Here is a 7,109-nt window from a genome sequence, read left to right on the forward strand (position 1 = left end):
TAAAGGAGGTTGCCCCCTCAAAGAGGCTGAATTCTAAGGCGTTGATCTATCTTTTCTATCTTTTCTTGAGCTGGTTTCATAACAGTATCTATGTGTACTAATCCAAACCTTCAAGGAATTTTGATCCAAGCATTTTTTAGATGAAATGTATTGGTTTAAGCTGTATCTCTCTTTTATTAATACAATCTCTACATGTTTATTAAGAAAAACAATATAGAATTGTAGAAGACTTATTTGGGGAGACCATCGATATTAGAAATCCTTACTTCAATGAAAGCATTAGATAGAACCTTGAAATTATGTTTTTCCTCCAGAAGATCCCCTTCTTATCCCAACCAATGTTGTAACATTCAACATACATACATCAATAGTACACTTTGCACTTCATATACTAGTCAAGCACATGACCAATTTACATGGGTCACATTTGATTAGCTTATAAGAAGAGAAGGGACATGTCAAATATATCACTATTGATGAGATGAGTTTTATATAGAAAATATGTTAACTTTATTAATATTTTCCTAAAAATTCATGTATTCTTTATGGAGGAAGATCAATTATATTAATCAATGATTTTGGACAACTTCCTCAAATTAGGGACAAATTTGTATATGCATGTGAAGGTTTTGTGAGAGAAATATGGGACTTATTAAAAACTATTATGTCTCTTAATATAGCGTTGATGGAAAATGGAGATAATTGGTATTAGAAGTGGTTTTTTTATTTGCTATTGAATGTGAGAGATGCAATTACAATCGTCGAAGACTAAAACTTACTATTGGCTTATACTTATTATTCTTTAGATGGCTCCAAAAAAGAGTCATTTGATAAGGTAATATATTTGTTTTTAATAAATGATGATGTCTACACTAATAATAATCATTCTTTGATATGCCTACCTCACCCTAATGCACATAGTGTTTCCATAATGGTAAGAAGCAAGCCTTTGGCTTTTACTAAAGAAGATGAGGAACAATTGAAGGTTGAATTATTTATTTCAATTGGAGCTAGGGTGATGCTTACTTCAAACTTATGGACCTATGCCAGAATTGTCAATGGTGCTCTTGGAATTGCCAAACAATCTATGTATAATCTTGAAAATTTACCCTCCATAACATCCCATTTATGCTTTAGTAAGATTCAAAAACTATGTGGGGATTCCATATTTGAAGTAATACATTTCACTAATCATGTTACACCTATTAAAAGTTGATTTGTAAAATTCCATGGATATTCCACTTGAACAATTTATCACAATGGATTTGATAAAATTACTGAGATCTATGCTTTGTAGGTTAATTACTTTAGATTTCAAATTATTTAATAATTGGTTTTCTACTTAAATAAATGAAATAGATGAAATGTGAAAAATAGAGAATAAAAATCAATATACACGCACCCCATCCACAATTGACACAATTTTTTCCCTGGTAAACCCTTACAATAGAAAACCTAGCTAAAAATTGAGGTTGCTCTGCTCTCTTTTCTTTGGTATGAAAATATGCAAGTACAAAGGAAGAGGTACTCTCTATGGAGTTACCTAAGACCTATGGACTGTAAGGCTACTACAGAACTTTGACCCACTCTATTATGCTCTCTAAATTCCCACTCCTAGTTTCTTTTCTCAACTATGGAGGAAAGTACAGTAGCATAGAATGAAACCCCTACTCCTCCTAACAACCCAATATTTAACATAGTTTGATAGCCAACTAAGGGTAACATTTTGACTCCCTCAACTCTCAGCTCAAGTTATGGCTTTAGACCTTCTAGAGTCTTCTTGAAAGGCTACACATGGCTAGCCCCATATGCATGAGTAACAAAGGTTGACATGTCACTCTCTTGTATCATGGAGGTCAACATGATAGGTCAACTTCTGAGAGGTGTAACTTTTGTATACAAGCTCCTATTGATGTCATTCTTAGACTATTGGAAAGGTCTATAAGTGTAGAACAACGTTGGAGGGTCTAACATTAGTTAAGGTGTTTTTACCCCAACAAACATCATTTAATGACTCAAAATGGCTCTAGAAGGTTTAAGATCCCAATTGTCCAAATTGGGACCCGCCGTTAAAATGACCATAAATGTTGATTCCTCCAATTTTTTGCACTCTAAAAGCATCAATGAATGACAAATAATATAATGGTCCAATCCAAATCAAAAGCATTAAAACAATATATTTTCCATTTAGACTATCTAGGACCATCAAACTATAAGTGACGATGATCACAATTTGTTAAAGAATATCATAAGTTAAATGTTTAATCAAACTTCAATTTTAACATCCTTTCTCATATGAACTAAAACATATCTTTTACACAACCACCACAATTAAAACTAACCTAAATCCATATTAACTCTAAATTTATCAAATATTATGATAAATCAAATTCCTTAATTTGTAAACATTTCTTCGAATTTTAAGATTCTAAAAAAAACACGCTTAATCTTTATAATTTCTCTAACAACTTGATATATATGAAGCTAAGAAAAATCAATATTGATTTTACAATATAACTTAAAAGTTACAACGTTTTCCCATTAAATTATGAGCATTAACATTGACAATAACATCTCTTAAATAGATAAAATAAAATATAATCATAAAAATGTTATAGCTCCTTTGGTCTTAAAAGATACCCTGACACCTTGTTAGCCTCGAGGCTTCCTCTTAAACCTTGTCATGGTTAATTTTTTACTTGATTCTTTTTTTAGGTATCTTCATTTTAAGGAGCCTACCCATGTTACCCATTCAATATTTAGTAATATTTTTCTTTACTAAAGCAATAATATTTTTTCAATTTTTATTTATGTAGAGAGAAATTTCAAATGTTTCAGTTTTAAACTTATTATTATATTGGGCGCCAATGCCGTGGAGCGTTGAGCGTTGCTACAACAACCTTCCGCTGCGCCACCTTGATGGCAGTTATTTTAACAATTTTATAACATGCACTTATTGACGGTACGGCAATATTAATTCTTTCTCAGGAGAAATCTTTCCATATCCGTTGTCGTCTAGTCCGGTTAGGATACCTGGTTTTCACCCAGGCGACCCGGGTTCAAATCCCGGCAACGGAAAGTCTATTTTGGAAGGAATGGAAGTGGTCCAACGATTACATATCTCAATCGGCGCCACCTTCTTGTCGATCGTGACAGACTATGTTAAGTGATTCGCGACGTAAACTATGTTTTGATTTATACTAATTATCTTAATATTAATATATATATATATATAATTTTAAAATTATTTTTAATATTTTATTTATCATAATAATACTATCACAAAGAGCACCACACCTATCTCTAACATGGATATGGATTCTTTATAAATCGTTTAAGGGATTAAAAAAAAAAACTATTATCTTAATATTAATACAAATATATATATATATAATTATAATTATTTTTAATATTTATTTATCATAATAATATTATCCCTATATTAGTAAGAGCACCACACCTATCTCTAACATGGATATGGATCTTTTAAGGGATTAAATAAAAAGGACTTCATATTATTTTACATGTTTATATGATTTCACAATATGTGTTATTTTGAATTTTTTTATTAATAATAAATGTTTATATTTATTATATTAATATTATTATTTTTTTTAAATATGTTATTTTTTCAAATATGTTAAGATAATTATAATTATTATTTTAAAATTATTTTTTAATATATTATTTATCATATTAGTTTGATGGGTGGAGGGTAAAAGTTTATATGATGATGGAGAAAACAAAATAGTTCATTTTGCATGGGGCCTTGGCAATGTTTCCAACATTTTAGTGGAAGCTTTAACATTATGACAAGGTCCCTCCTTAGCATTAAGAGAAACTTTTAAAATTATAGTTATTTCAAGAGATTTAATGCTCATCATTATGGCTATGATACAGAGGGTTCATTTGGGGATATAGAACTCAATCCCCTCCCCACAAGAATCAACTCACCTAGAAGCCAATTTCATCAAACTCGTTTTCTTCACATTAAATGAGCCTCATAACACTCAAGTTGATGATTAGTTGAAGGTGGTTTCAACAATGAAGCAAGGAGATTTAATGGTTAGAGGGGCCATAAGATTATGTCCAATTCCCTAATGAAGTCACATATTGCTTCCTCTCTACTTGCATGTGTCGAGGGGTGCATTATTCAATGTATATGTTGGTTTTTCAAGGTTCAAATAGGGAGGTGTGGTTAACCATCATCCTTCACTCGCCCCAACTCAACTTGCGTATGGATAATCTGAGCAATGCATTGGACCTCATATGCATAATTTTGATGGTGGATACATTCAGTTTGATTTGGTTTTGCTTGCTAAAAGGGTCTCTCATGTTTTTTTCAAGGGTTTCTTCCTTGTTCTCCTTAAGAGGAACCTCCTATAGAAGGGAAAAATATCCTCTTCCCTGCAAGTCTGAGGATTAAGGACCTCCTGATTGGTCTACTATGGAAAACCAATATTTAACTTGCCTCTTAATGCAAATTCCAAGCATATGTATCACCAGTCGTCCTTTCGATTCTTGGCTTCTACAAGCTATCTCAGTTAATGGTGTTCTAGTGTTTATCTACTTAACCATTCCTAGTGCACTAAATCCATTAAGGGGAAAAGGATTCGTCTTCAATCTGGGACTAGTATGGTTTAATATTTGCAATTATTTCCTCTTTAGCTCTATTTACGTTTGATTATCTAATAGGAGAGCTACGGATAAACTAGAAGCCAAGATGGTGTGGAGGGTTCTTTGTTAGAAAAAAGAAGCCATCGAAGCCAACAATACAATATTAATAGCAATATTTGCTAAGTTGTGGAGATGAAAGAGAGTAATACAACACAATACTATTATCATGAACCTCCTTCACTCCCAAAGCCAATGCACTAATAATATTGAAGCTTAGTGCAGTTGACTTAAATCCCTTCTCATGGCATAGTGAATGGATGCCTTATCTCTTGTATTCAACGATGTAGAGACTTATCATTCAACGCATTCAAATCATGTGAAAAAAGACTCAATGCATCAATTAAAAAAACTCAATAAAAATAGAAGATAAAAACCAACCTTAATGAAATGCAAAGTACAAAAAAGTGCTTAGCTCTAAAATATGAATACATATTTTCCTTTTTAGTTTGTATTTTGGAAAATTTTGTAGAACTGTCAACATGTAAAAAAAAATTATTTAACTATAACATGTCTAGAATTCTGAAAGAATGTTTCAATAAGCCACCACGTTTTTTTTTAACTAGTGAATTTATTGCTTTTGCATAGTAATATGTAGTGTTGTCGGTTTTAATGTAGCCATTTTGATTAATGCAATTAGTATTATGGTTTTAAAAAGGTATTAGAGAATAGGTTACTTAAATCTTATTATTTTTGTTTATTTTTTTCTTTCATATTTTTATATGTATCATTATTTTTATACTAAATAATATTAAATATTATTTTTTGTTTGTAAGTTTATGTGAATTTTAAGATGATTGTATGACTAACGTGTATCTTGAATAGCCGTGACTCGAGGATCCAATTAATTTCCATGGAGTACCTTAACAAAACACTATGTCACCATCTAATAATATTAAATATTGTTATAATTATAAATAAATTTTATTGAAAATATATTTTCATTTTTATACCTTTGATGATAAAAAAGTTATATTTGACATGGTATAATTTAAATACATTCTTGATTATAATTAAGGTTTTTAAATGTATATTTTAAATTTAGAAATAATGCTTTTTAGTTATATTAATTTTTTTTTTTATTATTATAATTTAAAATTCATGTTATTTAGTTATATTTTTTCAAATATGTATATTTTTAATTTAAATTAATGTTATTTGAGGAGGTCGAAGGGGGAGGGGTCATATTTGGCCCTAATGAAGAAATGGTGTGGTTGAGATATTCTATAGAAAGTCACAACTGAAACAATTAGGAATTAATATTCCAACACACCCCCCTTAATGAGTACTTGTCTCGATATCAATCTGCAACGTCTAGTTGTGGTCAAACATAAGAGAATATGTTGATGTCCATATAAAGGAGCAACCATCCACCAGAATGCATGGGTACTAGCCACTGCAACTGCCAGTCTTGTAGGATGTCCTTCGCATACATGGTTCTTTCAACCATTATAACTACACACATGTACATGTACCTGTAAATCCCCCTCCAATATCATAATGGGTTTTATCGGATTACCCGTAACCATGCTTTGGGTTTTATCGGATCACCCTCAACCATGCCTCCAAGGGCTCTTAGCCACCAAGGCTAAACATAACCACCAAGGCTCAACTCAACCACGAAGGCTCAACACAGCCACAAAGGCTCACTCTAGCCACTCTGGGCCACAAATCTGCCACTAGGGCACTCCAGCCACTAAGGCTCACCAAAGACCCGACTCAACTAGCCCGAGGGTTTTCTCGGCTAACCCTAAACCATGCCAACAAGAATCTTTACCCCACGTCACTCTTACACATGGTTTCTGGCTTACCACAAACTGATACTGCAAATGCAAAGTGATTTTAGATTACCACGAACTGTATGGGGGTACACATGCCTTACAAAGCTTACAACACAACTCCAACTTTTGGAGTTACCAGGTACATATTTTACAAAGACCACTACAAAACATCCTAGACTTGCTTACTAATTAAATATGTGACTCATAATACATCATGCTAGTGAGTCTATTCCACAAACTCACACTAACTCACACAAACTTTCACCTAGTTGTCCATCATTATTTAATTTCATGTGTCTTTGTTGCTCAAAATCAATATTTTCTACACTTCAACCTTGACCTTTGGTCTCTTCTTTCTATTTCTGATTTAATTGTCTTGGATTCACCTGCATGATTTGTTAGAGTAGCTAATTTTAACAAAACCACTCCATTGAGTTAGCTAAGCTCAATACTTCTAATTCCAAAACAATTATAAATACTACATTAATTTGTTTCTCATTGAAATATTTTTTTTTGGTATGCAATTCTAACATATTGCACTTTTACATTAAGTTGCTCAGGCTCAATGTGTTTACCTTCCCAAACTCCAATTCTGTCAAGTTGACCCGAAGAAAAAGAAGAAAGCGGTAAACCTCCATTTGCATGAGCAAGACA

At 32.0% G+C, this 7,109-nt stretch overlaps 1 non-coding gene across 1 annotated transcript; it reads left to right on the plus strand.

The window, feature by feature from the left end:
* The first annotated feature begins 3,004 nt into the window (after positions 1–3,004).
* TRNAE-UUC (transfer RNA glutamic acid (anticodon UUC)) lies at positions 3,005–3,078 on the plus strand. The gene has a single exon. It is a non-coding gene; the product is annotated as a tRNA-Glu (tRNA).
* The last annotated feature ends 4,031 nt before the right edge of the window (positions 3,079–7,109 follow it).

The sequence above is a fragment of the Pinus tabuliformis genome, chromosome 6 (genome assembly GCF_031772625.1).
Source record: "Pinus tabuliformis cultivar Carrire ecotype Pingquan chromosome 6, CPIR1, whole genome shotgun sequence".
NCBI lineage: Eukaryota > Viridiplantae > Streptophyta > Pinopsida > Pinales > Pinaceae > Pinus > Pinus tabuliformis.